We start from the raw sequence: 18,335 nt of genomic DNA on the forward strand, positions 1-18,335 counted from the left end.
ACCCTGGTTGCCCACTGTTTTCCCTGCTCTGGAACATACTTATTATATGCCCACATAACCAGGCTCTGTACTTCTTTTCACTCAGAAATGAGCCAGCCAGGACTCAGAGAAGCACCCCTGCCCAGCTGGTGATGTTTGATGGGGTATCCATGCACAAGTATCATCATTTCATATAAATACAAATACAGGTGCCAAAGGGGAGCACAGTGCTCTGCCTACAAAATACACCTCTGCAAGCGCTCCAAAAGCCAGGGCCCACTCATGATGTATCTACAGCCAGCAATTCAACCAAGCTGAATATATCTTAATGCCTGTCAGCTAGCATGATTATCACATCTCAGAGATCACATCTGCCTCCCTAGGCTAGGGATTATCAACCCAGCAAGCCCATGGTTCCCACACTTTTAGGAGACTATTCTCTTTTCTCGCAGCTCACCCCCTTTCTCACCCAAATGCCATAAAACCTGCACCTGCAGCTGGGGCAGCAGAAGATGCTTCCCATCGCCCTGTACCCACAGCAGGCTCTGGGCCACAGCTTGGAAACACCCCTGCCTTCACCAGGGAGCTGCTCACCCCCTGAATCTCTGAAGTGCTCCGTAACATAGCCCCGGTCATGCCTGTCAGTGCTGCACTGAGCAAAGCAACCCCCAACCCTGACTGATTTTATCAGACCCATCAGTCCCCACCAATAGCATCTCCTGGAAAGGCATTTTCAGCAGCACCCGCATATAAGGAAAAGCACCGCATGAGCCCTTCTGCCTGGCAGAGAAAGGCTCAGGAGCCTGAAAACATAACCAGAGGAGGCTGTGTACATCTTATCTGGGATGCCAGAATGCTGCCTTTATGAGCGGAGCCCTGCATTATCAGAAAAGAGGTTATTTTCAGCTTCTTAGCTCACCCTCTGGAGCGGTGAGTGACCGGTGCTGCAGGAGCTCGTTTAGGAGTCAGGAGATCGAGAGCTGCAGCAAAGCAGACGGGGATTTCCGGGAACGTGGGGTCACCCTACATCTGCACCAGCCTCTCTGCACGCTTCCAGCGGCGGAGCAGAACAGGCTCAATGGAATCAGGCAGGTGCCATTAAATTACGATAATTTAAAGCATTTTTTTGCCTAACTTGCTAAGCTGCTGACTTACCTTTTTTTATCCCCTGCACCAGAGAAGAGAGGGAATGCAATAGGGAAAAATAGACATAGATGATATTGACACCAGGATTGTTTTAATACCTGTAATAAAATTCAATTCTGCTCAAAAAGTTAAATAATTTACCACGTTTCTATGCACAGTGTGCTAAAAAATACACAGTTAAAGCAATAATTTATTCTTTGACAACAGGAAACAGCTGATAAAAGAAAATCTCTTTTGTTTTGGATTTACAGACCATTTCCCATGTGTTATGTTTGCTTTGGCTGTCTCTCTGGCATCCGCTGGTAGAGATGAGAAGGAGGGGAAAGCAAGGGTGTTGCTCAAAACACAGGACCCCCAAATGCTGTTACTCATGTTGTCTTCTGCATAAAGGTAGCAAGGATCCTCCTGGACCCCTTTCCTCCTCCCCAGAGCTTTTTTAAAGTAACTGTTCGAGGCTACTGTCCTAGGAGAGCTCCAGAAACTCTCTGGAAACATATCACAAGCTTCCTGGGAATAGACAGGCTAGGAAGTCCATAGTCTGGAGACAGAGGGAAAAAAAAAAAAAAAAGAATTGCTCCCGTGTGTTACTCTGCAATCCTTTTGTGCTTGGTCGGTGGTTTTATTTCCTAAAGGAAGCACCCCTCAATGACTGTCACACTCATGTCACTGGCCATCTAGCCTCCCTTTCCCTACCTGAAGAGAGATCCTCCATGTATTTTGGGTTGTGCATACCCCTGCTTTGCTGCATGGCCAGGGGAGGCCTTGCAGTTGCTCCTTCACAGCACCTTGGGTAAGAAAACTCCTGCCATGTGCTGAAGTTGTACCTGTGCTCCCTGCTGCTAGCATTGGGCAAACAAGGCAGCCCAGTGCCTAAGGAGTCTGGAGACCATCGCCTCAGACAGGGCTCATAAAGGAAGGGAAGGATTTCTCATCTTTTCTTAATTATGAACAAAGAGGCTTTGAGACTGCTTTCTGTTTGGTTCTTACCTGAGGAATAACAGGACTGCTAAGTCTTGCGTTGGTATTTTGTTCTTTCTTTTCCCCTGGAGAACCCTCTGGAGGTCTCAGAGATGGGAAGAAGCAGGATATTGAATCTTTTCTGCCCAACAGTCCTTACAGGCTGAAGGACTCATGAACCCTAAGCTTGTCTGTGCTTCCTGACTCTTAAGAAAGACTTGCAAAAGCTATGACCTTTACATGCAGGCAGGAACCACCAAAAGGTTCTGTTAAAACACTTTCATTTTCCAAGCTTCAGGGATTTTAAATATTGTGATGCAGTGATAAAGTAAATGCATCATGTATTTTAAATTGTCTGAGATTTCCACTGTAGACCTTAAACACAGTGCTAAATAGGGCAAACAAAAATAGCTGTTACTTTGACAAGTGCTTATTTAAAGCATGTTTTGTCAGCATTGCTGCCCTGGTTATGACAGGGAAGTTGTCTAGAAATTGCATAATTACCAATATTAAACGCAAAAGCAAAATAGCACCGCACAATTCAATAATGGAGCGGGTCACGTTTGCCATGGCTGTTGCAGCCTCTATTAAGGCTGCAGCAACTCTGTCTCAAACCATGGCCTCAGGAAAAAGCCACGCTGCTGCTGCTCCTCATTTGCTCTCAGCCCAGGAGGTTGCTCTGCTCTCGGCACTCAGATTGCTGCACCGGCGGAGGCGATAAGGACACTATTTTCTCGCTCATCCGCATGCTGCTGAGAGAAGGCAGCATTGCTGCCTTTGCTGCTCGTTCTCCAAGCATCCAGCACTTGTCACTGGGCTCTTAATGGGCTTCAATATAATAGGAGTGGGGACTGGAGAGTGAGGGGAGAAACAGTCCAAAACCATTAGGAGCTCCTTTTTGCATATAATAAAATTTGTAACAAGTTCAGCACCTGAGCTTCTGTGGAATAAAAGAAAATATTCAGTGCTCTTTCCCTCCTTCCCCTTCTTCTTGCCTTGCCTTTTCTCATAGAGGAAAGGAGGTGAGAGAAGATGAGCAGCTCAGAGATGTTTTTTTAATCATTTGATTTCACAGACTTTGTGTTGCTTAGGTACCACTCATCTTCCTTCCGATCTCTAGAGGCACTTTCAGATGGCTTGTCCTCTTATTTTCTATCAGTTCAGCGGGTCACTTGAAGGGCCTATCCATGTGATAGGTTTTTCAGTCAGACCATAGAAGGAAACATTACAGCAAGCTCCACATCACCTTTCTCCCCACCTCTTTCCCTTCCAAGGTTTATTGCATGCACCAGGGCAGGTTTCTACCCACGAACACCTCTTACACATTTCTTACTTATCTGAATGCAAGCTCAGTATCAATCTGCTCTGCACTTTAGTCTAGCTCATTTACTTTCAGGAAAAAAACATAGGGAAACTGAGCAGGGAGCTCTGGCCTGCTGGTGAAGATCCTCTCTCGCGGTGCTGCTTACCTGGTGTCTTCACTGGGAAAAGCAGAAGCAGGGTCAAGACCCTCTGAGTGCCGAGGCACGAGCACTGGAAGTGACGGATTTGCATTCAGCATCCACCAGTGCAAAAACTGCTTTAAGTGACTTGGTCAGCATCACATACGGATGAAGTGGCAGGGACGGATATGCCATCCTGTAGTTGAATTCCTAAGGCACCATGTAATCTTCTCCCTTCTTGTAACCTGCTGCTTCATGGGCTGCATGTCTTCCAGTTACAGGAGCACTTGGGATGAGGATCCTACAGCCAAGGGCTTTCTTCATAATACAGTCTTCATTAATTTTAACAGCAGAATCATCCTGTGCACTACATGAGGATGGGGACTTAGGGAAAAAATTAGCATCATCATTTAATTAAAGATGGATCATAATAATAAAATCTGCACAAAGGGACTGGCATGGGATTATGAAGAGAACCTTAATTGTGGAATTCCTCCTGTTTGACTTTGAGTCTCTGATTTTTCCATCTCAACATAATCTTTTTAACAATTTTGGCATATAATTTCCAATTAAAAAAAAAAAAAAAAAAAAAAGGAAAGACTGAAGTGTTATCATTCAGCTTCACATTGACACCTGTATGTGTCATCAGCAAAGCTGGCATCTCCTCTATCCAAGATTCTTCTCGCTTGACCTAAAGGATTAACTGATAGCAATGACAGGCTGCACTCTAGCCTGCTCGCTGCAGGCCAAATATGAGGGGAGTTTGGCTAAAACACTCTCCTCTGTAGTGAGCATGTGCAAACTGCAACTTTTCAGAGGCCTAGAAATTAGGTACATTTTCTTTGACAGTATAGTGATATCAGACTTTTGGTGCCTGCTTCAAATGAGGGGTACTGCCAATGCTTTCTAAAGATACAGTTTCCAGCCTTTTCTTTTTCCATGGTTGAAACCCTTCTTTTTCGTTATGTTTGGGAGAGCTGAAATGTTTCAGCTGAAACTACCTATCAAATAAAAAAACCCAAAAAACCCATGCTTCAGAAGACATCTGAAGACAATTTCACACTGAACAGCCAAAGCTTGACAAAAGTTACACAAAACTGAAAACAGGACCTTTTCATCTGAAACACTGGATGCCTTTAATAATCAACAGTGCTCCTCAGTTGCTTGGCAGGCAGAGGATAATCATCCTCACTTCTTTCAGCAAAGCCTTTTAGACCTACTGGTGAAAATGAAGAAACTGTCATCATCACCAGTCCCATCTACAGTGATTATTAATATTATCTGGAAGAAAAGCAGAGCTTTGTTCACACACAGGATTTCCTAACAATGAACCTATATACGACATCCCATACGTAAGAGTAGACCTTCCCTCTTCAGGGGCCGACAAGCATGTTGCAGTCAAGGCTCTGTCCTGCAGGCAGCACTTGCCAGGCAGCTGAAGGTTCTGGAAAACACACTCCGGCCCTGACATGCCAGGCTTGTACGCAGGGCTCAGCCTGTACTGCTGCCGGGTGCCTTGAGCACCCATTCGTGCAATGGTGAAGGACCATGCGGGGTTCAGGCAGTAGTGAACCATGCCCCTCTGCCTCTGACAGCATCCTAAATAGATACTGGTGAAGATGTAAAACATTGCCATTTGCATTTCTCAACGGGTACAAACAACAGAATGGCACAAGGCACCTTGGGAGCAAACAATCATTTGTGTGTAAATTATTAAGAAAAACATCTAACTCTGTTTCCAACCAAGATGATTCAAATATTTTTATTTTTGTGGCTGCACAGATCCCTTGCTTTCTTTACGGTGCTTTTAAATTCAACAAAACAGAGGAAAACTGCTCACGTTCAAACTTCTTGACATTATTGTCAGTTCATTTCCACGAAGCTGAAAGCTGAATATTATGAAACAGCTCAGGAATGCTGGACATAAAGGGAGATTTCCTTTTTTTCCCCTTCAGTTGAAATATCTTTTGGCAATAAATCCCCGCCGGAAATGTGCTTTCCCTGATTCCCTGGCTTAATTAGCTCAAACAATGTAAGATATGTAACACTGACCACCATGGGAAACCTGATAACAAAGAACAGTGATACAATGCAAGCCTTTCAAACAGATGCAGCCAGTACCCTGCTAAGACAAAAGTGGATTCTGTGCAGTGTCAAGCCTTTTTTTCCTTCACTGCTGCAGGAGACACTAGCACTACGGTGAGACAAGTTAATCTTTGCCATGGTTTTCCCCAGTAATGATCTAAAATTGCCAATTCCTCTGTAGTATGCAGGTCACACATTAGTATTTTTGTCAAGGAAGAGACAGCGACTAATGCTGCAGCTCCTCGGCACTCAGGATGCATTCACTGCTATTGCCATAGGGAAAACTATGAGAAAACTGACCCCAAAACTGGCTGCTTATGTGGAATCGAGCAGCACTCCTGGTTGGCAAGACTGCATGTCCTCACATGCTCCTTTCTGAGAGAGCTGAGGCTACAGTTTCCTCAGGATTTATTTCCTGAGCCACCCTACCCCCCTGCCCTTGCTAAGCACTCAATCCCACCCCTGCATCATCCTTCAGCAATGGTTTGTGCAGATGGATGGTAAGCAAGAAAGATGTGCTGACTCGGGTTGTGAATACCCTTTTTTGTTCTTGCCTTTCCTTGCTGCATTACTGCTAGTGGGGCAAGTTCACCAGTGTCAGCCCCTGCTCAGTTGGGGTACCGCGGTAGCTGCAAATCTGAAGGAAGAGTGGAGGATCAGGAGCTTGAGCAGTGGGTGAGCAAATGACGATGGTGCTTGCAAGAGCCAGTAACATCACTGGTTGTGGTAGCAGCAAGAAATACAGCCTCTCCTGCAGACAAGCAGAACTGGGACCCTACTTAGGTCAGAACAAAATTAATGTGCTGTTGGGGTCTGGATTGGTGCCCACAGTGTGGATAGTCCCAGCATACATTAAAGCTGCTCTCCCCTAATATAAAGATGCCAGAGTAGAAAAGATGCAATAAGCCTGTTTTCAAATTTATAGTTTATCATTTTTAAGTGTAGACATATTTACAGATTTCCTTTTTCTTTTGCTTGCGTTAGAAGCTTGAGTCTTATCACTTCTGTTCCCCAAAACACTCTGTGGACATCAGAGAACTGGCAGGATTATAATGTCACAGGGACACAAGTAGAGAAGTTCAAGTAAACATAAGAACAGGGATTTCTTAGTCAGAGCATTTATAGTTTGCTGCTTCTTTTGCTTTTGTCATTACCTGTGTAACTCAAATGCCTTGCAGGAGAATGGCAAAACGACTTTGGCCAGATCCACCTGGAAGAGCTCTGTTGACTCAGCAACGTCCATCAGGGACATGAAACTGGTCGGAGAGCTGACCTCCATCTGTGCCTGATGCGCTGGGGCCAGACACGCTGGCAGGGCTGTGCTTTACCGGCTCAACTTGTTTCACTCATGCACAGGTCCAGAAGCACACTGCTGCTGAAAGTGTATGCCCTACCAGCACAGGCCTTCCCGTGTACACCTGGCCCTTCAGAAAAGGTGAAAAAGCTCTATATCCAGAAGAAATCTTCCAGGAGGGCTTCTAGACAAAACGGGAACAGCAAATCCAGTCAGGACAGGGTCTAATGACTTGTATATTCCTAATATAATATCAGGTGGAGTTAAGAAAGCCCAACAGCCATCTCTTGGGCTTCTTTGTTCATTGTGAAGGACCAAAGGTCACAGGCTCATTTTTCTCCTGTGGGTTGCCTTTGAAGCGCGGGTATCATTGGTGCACTGTGGGGCCCCATGTAGAAGGTCCCACTTGATCTGAATCCATAGGTGGCTAGCTCTTTTCGGCATCTCTGGTTATCACCTTTGTATTACAAGGCCAGTTGCGATCTGACTGATCTGTTAAATAAATCAGATTCATCCCTCTGGCTCTGCTAAAACCCAAGTCTAGCCCTCAGCTGGGTAAAGCACAGACACTCCAGCTTTATTTATATTAATGTAATTATAGATAGACCAATATTGAAATGGCCAACTTGCACTGTAGGCAAAATAAACAAATGCTTCTTTGGTGATCAGTGCATCACGGGTTTTTTTTAATTATAGCCTGCATACTAACTCTAGACCATACTTAGAAAACGTGACAGTCTTAGTTCTCAGAGACAGTAAATGTTGCTCATTTTCCAATGTATCAAAGTGAGAGAGTCTACAGAGTATGAAATTACTTTATACATCAAGTACAAAAGTATTTCATACACCAGGTATTGAATCTCAGTCCTACAAAAGTCATTGGCAAAATTGCCCCTAACCAGCAGACAGCACTTCAGTCTAGGATAGCATGTGTGTGTATGCAGTGAACAAAGGTAAGAAGTCTAAGGAAAGAAAAAGCAGTATCAGGAACGTACAGGAGATTACAAAATCTACCATGCCTATCATGAGTGCTGAGCAGCAACACATGTCCTGCATCCGGTTCTCCAAATCAGTGTCATACGTGGCTGCAGCATCACTTATAAAAAGATCCCAATTCATGGAGTCTTATAGAGCTTTTATTAAATATTGTTTAATAGACACAGTTGTGCTTAATTTCTACCTATAGAGTCCTTGGTTTCAGCAGAGATTTTGAAGATGTTCCTATTATCACTGCAATTCTGGAAACAAAACAAAGATGCAGAGCTCCTTCTTCATCTACTTTTCCAGTCTGGCAACCGACTACACTGCCAGTAGAATAACGCCAAAACCCTGGTTTTATGCGGAAGAGATGGTGTGAATATTTTCTTTGGTTTGCCTCCAGAGGGGATAACACTCTTCTTGGGATTTGGGTCTGACTGTTCACTGTTTTCTCAAAAAGAGGTCCCCCAGGGCTCTGGCAGTTTGGTTTGTAACGTCTGAGGCTCTGCATCTGGAGATCTGCCAAGACTCTGCCTTTGGGTGATACACGCTGCCATTTAATGGGAATCTACCACCCCCGCCATACACACACACACAGTTTCAGGCAGGAGGAGCTACTTTTTCTGGGAAAATTACTGCTACGCAGGCACACAACTGTTGCGTATGAGCAGTCACACAGCTGTGGGATGCATCAGATCTATCGGGCATGTGGCAGATGGTTGGATGCCTCTTGCACAGCAAAACTTCTGCATCCTATTGCTCACATCTGGGGTGGCTGTGTACCACAAGTTCAGTGAGTTCATCTGGGCCTGGCATGCCTGGAGCTGGTGAAACAGCTAACCCTTCAAATCACTGCACTGCACTCTGTCATTGTCACCAGGCTTCCCATGTACTTGGCATGATGACTCTATTAAACCAAGATTTTCAGTCTGTTGCCTGGTGTTTCATTGGCTCAAGTTCACTTGAACAGACGTCTCCAGAAGGTCAGCTCAGGAAAGTAATGAAACATGAGCCAGTAAAAAGTGTGCTTGCCTAGGGCACTTTTGCCAATATAACACAAATGTGCACAGGGCAACTTCACCCTCGCTCAATTCAGGTAGTTGTACAAAATGGAGAAATGTCAAGGAAGACTTTGAATAACTGTAGAGATTATGGGGGAAAAAAATGCAAGAAACAGGTTCCTAAACTAATAAGCATATATCTGTATTTAGCCACTAAATTACATGATGTGATTTTGCCTTCAGAGAAATTCCAGTTGTTTTTTTCTTGAAGTCTGCAGTTGGCTAAAGGAAGACAAACTCACTGAATCTTTTTAACTGACTTGTGTTATTGGGGAAACTAGAATATTTCAGTACTTCAGTACTTCCAAACAAATTTATAGAGAATAGTCAAAATGAAGATCTGTTACAGACTTAAGTCTTTCTGGAGATACACACACTTTTCTTCACCTGGTATACTTATGCTGTTAATTTACCATGCAGGCAGAAAAAACATTCAGCTTGCTGGAAAAGTGCAGACAGCACTAAACTTACACAGCAACTGCTTCTCTGGTTACAGTAGTATAGCACTGGTGCTGAAGGAGGCAATGGTTGGTGTACTTAGGAAAGAAGGCCTCTCTAAAACCAAAGTGACTAGCTGAATTTTTTCTTTCTCTCTCATTCATCCCAAAGGGAAATCTAAGGTTTCATGCAAGCTATGGTTGCAGATATAAAATAGCTCAGCCTCTTCTACGTGTGCAGAAAGTCTTATCCTTTCCCTGTAAGATTATGGTCTATCCCTAGGTAATCGCTGAGCCCAAACTCAAGAGATGGCCAAACCGGACTGCCACAACATCAAGGAACAGGCTCCACTGACATCCCAGGGAGTCAGCCCAAAGTCTCTCGGCTGAACACCCCAATCTTTCCAAACATCAGGGCTATAAGTTATGTGGCTCATGTCCGTGCTATATATACATGTATATATGCATAGTTACTTTCTGTTAGTGCTAGCTTCCATCTCTTTTAATTAAGTAAGTCTTCCACTCTAAAGGACAACTGATTGTCACAGAAATTATTTTTAATGCTTTCATTTTGTATGTACCTGTGTCCAGGTAACTCCAGGACTCCTTCCACATTGCCAACCATCATATTTTCAAAATTAAGCCTTTTCTCATGAACGCTGCACAAGGACAAAATCAATCTGCCTCCCATCACACTATGTGAATAAAACTGAGGCTGTACGATGATGCCAAACCACATGTTTGTGGAAACATTTAAGCCTTTTCTTAGCTCTCTTGGACTGTCTTGAAATTCAAACACGTGCTTAAAATCCTTTGCACTATTGCATTCTTGGAGGTCAAAGTATTAATGGAGGAAGTGGTCAGAGAGCAGTACTGATCTAACAGGTCTTATATACTACACTAAAAATATTGGTAGATCTCAAAGCCCCTCACTGATTTGTTTTAACTGTCTCCTTTTTGTCAGCTGGCATTTTGAACAGCTCATGCTTCCAAGATACTGATGAGAAAAAATGAAGAATACAGTTGATGAGATACAGGGCCCTGAGCCTGTAAGGTGCCCCCTGCAAGCAAGATGTTAAACCCCAACGACATGTCAGCACGGAAAAGGTGAAAGGTAGACCTGTGCAAGCTCCACTTACCCAGATCAGATCTGAAACCCATGTAGGAGTCATTGCCTCATGGCACTGTACTGATGTCAGCAAGCAGCAACTTTATTTAAAGTAGGGCTCTCATTCACATTCATTGAGTAAATGTTGTTATTGCCTCCCAGCTGTTTGTTACCACCCGTCTGCTGGGCTACAATCTCCTGACAACAAAGTTGACAGGAGAGAACTGGTGTCTGAGCCTCAGCCATTATAATTTAGACACTGCACAGTCTAGCACCTTAACATGAACCCTCCCTTCTTGGTGGCTTGAACTAAATACACAATGAGGTACAATCTGGAGTGGCTGAGGCGTAGGAGCATGCTCCCCACTATTACTTCTGTCCCAGAGAGGTAATTGTCTAATGCCAAAGTACCCTGCTCATGTACGGAAAAAAAAATATATGTAAAGCAATAATGAAAAAGTTCACAGCATTTTACACCCAGCCACTGCCACTTGTTGACAAATAAAAGTTAGTGTGATGTGGGCTCTACTGCAACACTCAACAGGTAGTCTCCCACTCCTCCCAGCCCACACCAGTGGGACAAGCTTCCGTGGGCTCCCAGTAAAGCTCTGCTACGAGCCCCAGCACCAACTGCTGAAGGCACAGCCAAACCCCCACCAGCGGTGGAGACTGTGTCCAGAGGCTGCTGTCCCTGTTCAGCAAGGTCCTACCCTCCACAGTGGTTTTACCCCAAATCACTCCAGTTCAGATGTGCTGGTTCCCATCCTCTATCAGACCCTTCTCCCATGCACTCCCATCCGCAATGTCCACAGTAGCACTCCTCAGTGATTCCAAACACCAGGCTTGCTCTTCAAGGACACTTTTGCCAACTGCTTTAAAACAATGCAAACTTAGGCCAAGAGCTCCATGCTTTTAGATGCTGCCATACCTTTTGGAGTCATTACTGCTGCATAGTAGTAGTAGTGGCATAGAGTACTTTTATTATGGAACTCACATTTGTATTTTAAATGTTCTTTCCATTTCCCCAGATCAGGCTTAGATTTTTATTTTATTATTTCAGTTTGAATATCGCAATATTTTTTTTTATTATTGCTGCTAATTATTACTTAGTTCGATTGGTTATTAGGTTCATCACTGCTTGGAAACTTCTGTGTTAGATCTGGTCTGATAAATATCAAAAGATTTAGATATTTTTCCAAGAGTTTTGAATATGCAAAATTGTTTATATTCCTGGAAAGGAATGGAAGTTAGCATATGAAAGAGGAAGAATCAGACAAAGTAGGACAAATTAAAGGGCAGACTCTAGTACCTCCCATCACTGGGAGAATTTCCTTAAAACTGAGACACAGCATCCTAGTGAGTCTGTTTCTACATAGCTTGTGTTAATTTAAAGTGTTTGTGTTATACCATTACCCTTTATTATCAGGCTTTCTGTAATGGTCAGTGTTACATATCTCAAGCCATGTTAGCTAATTAAGTTAGGAACTGCAGTTTTTGGAGTGATATAACAGATTATTCCCACGGTATTTCATCATCTCAGACTCTGGCTGTACTTAGGGAAAAAGAATTAATCTTTGAAACTGGGTCTACTTTAAGTCTTCACCCTGACATCTGTGTAAGGCCTCTTCTATAGAAAGAATTGAAGAAAGGGGAAGCCCTTTGTTGGGAATCTTAGACCTGTTGATGGTCAAGTCTTTTCAGCACAGCCTCATTTAACTCTCCTGAGAAGAAAGTTAACTGACAGTGTTGAGAGTGCTGTAGACAACAGCCAAGTGTGTGTCCCTCCATGGCCAATGAGTGTGCAGGTGCCTCTATCCCCTTGATGGTGGTCCCCAACAGAGTTGCACAGGGCACCCACCCAGGGCAGCCGGGGCAAGGGAACAGCTCTCCTCTTACCACCCTGCTTGGGCCTGGGTTGGACTTGAGTTGGGTTCAGTTGTGCCATGGTCACACTAGGTCCAGGCAAATGCAATGCTGTCATGGTAGACTGGACTCCAGCATGCCCCATGAAATGCTGAAGATGCTTAAGGCAAAGAAAACTAAGTCTCAGGATATCCTTACATATTTGGTACTGAGTTTGTATAAGGAAGAGGGTATGAGATGAGCTGGATCAACGAAGAAAGGTAGATTTGTCTTGAACAATGAAAACTCTTACAGTCAAATCTCCCTGTCCATCTGGGAAATCCAGCTGAAGAAGGAAGGGACGTACCTCTGTGTCATGGAGACAGAGTAGCACTCTCGAGATTCCCCCAGTGCAGTTGTTGAAGTTACACAGAGTTGTTTTGAGAAACTTTATGCCCAATTCTGGCTGCTCACTATGGCTATTGAAGAACATTTGGACTTGAATCAACTTTTTGAAGAGCCACTTTTGGATGTATTCAGATTTTGTATCAGTTTTTCTTTCTGTAGAAAAAAAGGCCCACAAAGTCTGGCAATTTAAAAACTTTTCACACAAAACCACACTTTTCAGTGAATAAGTTTGCACCAAAAATTTACCAAGGTCTAGCATAACCTAAGTGTAACTATGCAATTTATGTGTAAATTCTGAATTTTATTTTAGTTATTTCTGCGTAGGAATGCCAAGTAATTAACAGCACCATCCACTAAAGTATAAATGTTTATTTCACGAAATGCTCAAGCAGAACTGACATCAGTTGACCATTTCAAATATCCCATAGCTTTTCCAGCTTTCCCCACCCCTCCCCCCATTTGATTCTTAATGCTGGGGAATGCTCCATACCGGGCAATGTGTGCACAGAGATTATAAACAGTCACGGTGTGGTTTGCTTGCTGATACACAGTTAATTCAGTTGTCTCCTTCAAGTGAATTTACATCCTTCCATCTTCATAAAATGCCTTTGCATAGGAACTGAGGACATGTATCAGTTTGATTACATGAGAAAAGGCAATCCAATCTGATGAATTAATCTGAAGTAGAAGAAATTTTGGTGCCAGGAACATCTCTATCTTCTAAAATGGAGCTGAAATGTGGATTAATTGTGTTTCAATATATCTGGGCAAAGCAGCAAACTCTGTTCAGCTTCACAAGGGCAACTTTAATGAATTTTCCCTCTAGGTACAAATGAGTGGAGAATTTTTCCCTGCATGACAGACACTTTCTTTTTCTGCAGTACTTTTGTAACCACCAATATCTGTGTACCTTATTTCAACTTTTGCAAGAATTGGACAAAATTGCTTCACCCATTAGAGAATGTATAATTCAATTGGATTCATTTTTCAGTTTACATCATTGGTAAATCTAGTTTAAAATACATTACATATAGCATAGCCAAATATAGCATCCTGAATTGAGAATGAATTGCAATTACTAGACTACAGTTTTCTCCCAGCCAATCCAACACCCATACTAAAGCGTACTCCCATACTTGTTTTACTTGAGACTTAATTATTGTACATCCTAAATATGCCATATTCTACTTCTCATTTGTCTATGAATAAAGGCTTAAAGAATCTCTTTTCTGGATTATTAAGGAGAAGATTTTCAATTTCTAAGCTGTAAATATTTGTGAAAATATTTGATCCAAAATAACATATTGTACATTAAGCTATAATGAATAAAATTCCCATTATTTCTGATGCTGATGGTAGACGGATGGAATTTAAATTCAGACATGTTGGTAATTGTCAATTCCTTCCTCCCCCTTGAAAATCAATGAAAATGAAACCCATCATTTATAATCCACATTTAGAATTGTGCTTAATAGCTGATGACATGATATGACCTATGGGGAGAAAATAACAGAAGGACTCTCAACTTGAAGAAATTCAAGCCTAGACATCTAGGGAAAATAATCCAAAACTCAGTTATTCCTCAGAAGGGAAAATGAGGAAAGTAATGCTGAAAGAAGCCTGAGGGTGATAGTAGAGAGTGCATTAAATGTGACTGAGCAAAAAAAGAGAAAGGAAAATTTTTGGCTGCAGATTCAAAGACATCACCTTCTGGAAAAGAGAAGAAAAGATTCCACTCCATATGGCTTTGGTGTGACCACACCAGGAATACTAAATTCACTCCTGGGTACCTTATTAGCATCTAAAAGGGCAGGTTCAGTGGAGAGCAACAATAGTGTCTAAGGGGTTGTCTGGGCTGACTTTTAAGGAAAGATTAAAATAGTTTAGGGGTGGATTGGGGCACCTTTTGTTCCTGTGGAGTAGCACTTTAATTCTTATGCCATCCTTTTCCCCTACATTTTAACAGGCCTACTTACAGAGCAAAATATTATGGGCAAGTGTGTAAAAGTCTGGCCCTAAAGATATATGTATCGGCTAAGCAATGAACAGAGGAAGTTCCAATAGACATCTATGTATGTCGGAAGGGTTATTAACACCAGTGGGCATAACTTGCAACAGGATGATATTTTTAAAGGCAAAATGTAAAAGAAAATGAAAACTTATTGACAGGTCTGTTAGGGTATTGATTACTCTCATAAATGAAGTGATGCATCTCTTGATACATTTAAAACTACACTTGCAAAGCACAAGTAACCGTACTCAAGGGAGTAATCCTGCACTGGACAGAAGATGGACTAGATGGTTTAGTGGGTTTCTCTTATTCCTACTTACACTGACTTAGAAACTTTAACAAGAGACATGGAGTTACAAGACAACCTGGTAATAAATACACACGGCTGTCTAATGTATTATTTGGCCAAAGCCCAGATAATTCCTGAAGTACACCTCAGGGCCTCATACTGACTCCAGTGCTAAATATCTTACAGTCCCACCTCTGCCTGGCCGGGGAAGTGAAACATTACACAGTGTAAACAAGAAGTCAGTCAGTAATCCTGAGCTGCAGTCTCTGATGGTAATGTTGGGGAGACTCTTTGGATCTGCTAGAAATACTGTTTAGAACAGCTTTGTGCTGGGTTTAAGTCTACTAAAACCTCCCTGGCACTGTTGCTTTCACAGAGTTTCTCTGCCATGCCCTCTTCAAGTAGTGCCTTCTCCTTCCTCCTTAGCCAGGCGCAGGGCTTCCATCAGGACGTGGATCGTCACCACTTCAGTCAGGGAAAGAAGTTCAGATCCTCTGACAGATGGATCTGCTACCCTTTGATACTGCAGACATTCAGCAGTGACGGTAGGCATTGGCCAAGTAGGGCTCCTGCGCTGACCCCCCGCAGTCCCACTGCACCCCATCACAGGATGCTCATCGCCTCGCCCAGGATGCCCTCTCTTCTCTGGCACTCAAGCAGGCTTTGTTAGCACCTTCTGCGTTTTAGCAGCATGGTTTATTTTCCCTTCATAGGTCATTAAATCTCTATTGATTTCAAGCAATTGGTTCTCCACACTGTGCAGACTTTGTTATAAATTACTGACAGGGGATGTGAGTTGGTTTGGCTTCCCATCCGGTGTATTTAGCAGCAAGTTTTGAGTGTACATTTCTCCCATTGCTCTTGTTGCGGTCCCCACACAATGACAGCAGCAGTCCTGATTTTCTCCAGAGCTGAGAATAGGCAAATTCCTTAGCCTGGGCTCCGGAGGAGAAGCCATTTCATATTTATTCATTCTCCCTCCTCTCAGTGCAAATTTACTCTCCTCTCTCCCTCCACCCTGAAAAAACACATCCATATTAAATTACCACTTTCCAAAAATAGCCTAGGAAAAAAAGGTGATAGATCCTCTCACTTATTTTTTAACTGCTTTAAGGCAACAAGATAGCATCTCTCAGCTGTGAAATTACCTATACTGTGAAACTTTGCTTCCCTGAAGAAGAAGGTCCTCTCTGTGAAATGGAAACAGTGCAGTGAGCTTTTTTTTTGTTTGTTTTCCACAGCCCTTTGTGTAGCAAATATTGTGTTGTCACTGCAGCCTTTTAGCAGCTTGTAAAGCACTTGCCCTGGCCAGAGTCAGGCCTAGCAGCCAGTATCCTTCAGGGCTTACTGCAAAGATCAGCTTTATGGAGGGACCTGAACTGAGATCTACATGACTTTGGATCAAGCTTGGGTCAATGAACCTGCAGCAATCTGGCAAGAAGAGTTTCCATGCCCTGTTTCTCCTTCAGGGACATCTGCAAACATTTGTTTCTTGTTACCAAACATACATTTATTATGACAGTTTGTAACAAATTTACCAGTATTCATCCTTAACTATTTCTGTCATATTTTCTCTCCCTTTTACCATCTTCGCAATTTAAAATATTCTTAATGTTTATTTTTATCAAGAATGGATGATTTACAAACAGCAATGAAGAAAACTCTTCTCCTCAACAGTGTATATGTCTGCCATATTCATTTTACCACTCTCCTTTCTCATATTCTTCTTACCCTCACTCACCAAACACATGATGGTAGCAAACAGTGCAGAGAGAAAACAAAATAAACATGGAGAAAAGGAATGAGCAAGAGACAGAGAAAACCCCAGGAACTTTCTTCTGAGATATTTAATAAAGTAAGGGCTGTGGTAAGATAAACATCGTACTGATTCCATTCAAAAAGTAAATCTTTCTTTCAGAGCAACCATAGCCAAGCCAAAGACAGCCAAAAATTTCTGCAGCAGAAATTCTGGCATAGATAAAGAAATACAGAGAATCAGGAGGAGATGGAAGAATAAAATTTAGATTTACAGTGAATCTTCAGAGCTTGAAGACTCACAGCAGAAGGCAGAGATGAGCTTCCAAGCTGGTCCATTGACTGGGGAAGGAGGTGCAGCTGCCATTCTGCAGGCAGCAATAGATCTCTTGTTATCTTGGATGTTAAGTTCTTTCATACAGACACTGTTGCCCAGTGCAATGGGCTGTTCTTGAAAAAGAGAGTTTTTCCCTGGAGCTCCCTGGGCATCTGATCACCCCTTCAGAGAGGTCCACTGGGAATTTTCATTACCATTTGGACAGAAACCACAATTATGCAGACTGGACCTTAGTTTAATATTGTATTAAGGTAAGCGCAATGGCATCATCCTGTGACAAACATTACGTCACCCTTTTAACTAGTAATGTTTTCAATGTATGTATTTCACTAGGCAACAGACTGATAGAGTTTTTGACCTTTTAAAGTCACATGAAACATTTACCGCTTTTGCTATTTGAGAGCACTACAAAGGTAGTCAGCCCCACGAATGTGAGATAGGAAAGATTCACATTCACTTTAGGTGTGATTCTGTGTATCTGTTATACACACACACATATACACCCTTATATAGGTATATACAGAAAATTACACACAGAGACCTGCTGTAGAGAGGGACTGTATATATATAAAATTATTGTAAGTATTTGTCTCTCACGCCCATCCTCAGTGTGTGCGAGCGCTACAAACTAGACGTGACATCCCAGACAGGAATGATGCAAGGAAGAAATATATTGCATTTATGGAAATCATTCATTTTCCTTGTCTGGGAACCTCTTGAATATAAATAATATTTTCATTTATAAATTTCAAAGCGCTGTCCTAAGAATGGGTAAGAATCATTATCTTCATTTGACAGTTGGAGAAACAAAGAACAGACTGTTTTAAGCAGCAGTCTAAGGTCACATGGAGTCAATGAAGTCAAACCTCATCTCCTGAGCCTGACTGTCCCTCGAGAGAGCATACCAGAGAGCACACCACTCACAACTTTATCAGCTGAAACTCTTCAGCACGTATGCTAATAGTATTGGCAACCCTGAACCTTCACAGATCAGGACTGAGATTTCAAATGATCAGTGGATTGCTTTAAATGCATAAGATTAAAACCCCCAAATAAATACATTTGTGTTTCTTCTATTCGTCATCTGTTATCTGAACCTTTGGATTATGCTAAAGTAGTGGTTTCTAGGTATTTCCACCACCAAAATATCCAGGCATCTTTCCTTAAAAAAAGGGGGAGCAGGAGGGGGAGTGGTACTAAACAACA

General features: G+C 42.6%; 1 long non-coding RNA gene across 1 annotated transcript; it reads left to right on the forward strand.

Moving 5' to 3' along the window:
- Positions 1 to 975: 975 nt before the first annotated feature.
- On the forward strand, positions 976 to 18,101 carry LOC141934382 (uncharacterized). The gene is made up of 3 exons (XR_012626307.1): positions 976 to 1,067; positions 10,344 to 10,486; positions 17,928 to 18,101. It is a non-coding gene; the product is annotated as an uncharacterized LOC141934382 (long non-coding RNA).
- Positions 18,102 to 18,335: the final 234 nt, after the last annotated feature.

Source organism: Strix aluco, chromosome 1, assembly GCF_031877795.1.
Source record: "Strix aluco isolate bStrAlu1 chromosome 1, bStrAlu1.hap1, whole genome shotgun sequence".
NCBI classification, from domain to species: Eukaryota; Metazoa; Chordata; class Aves; order Strigiformes; family Strigidae; genus Strix; species Strix aluco.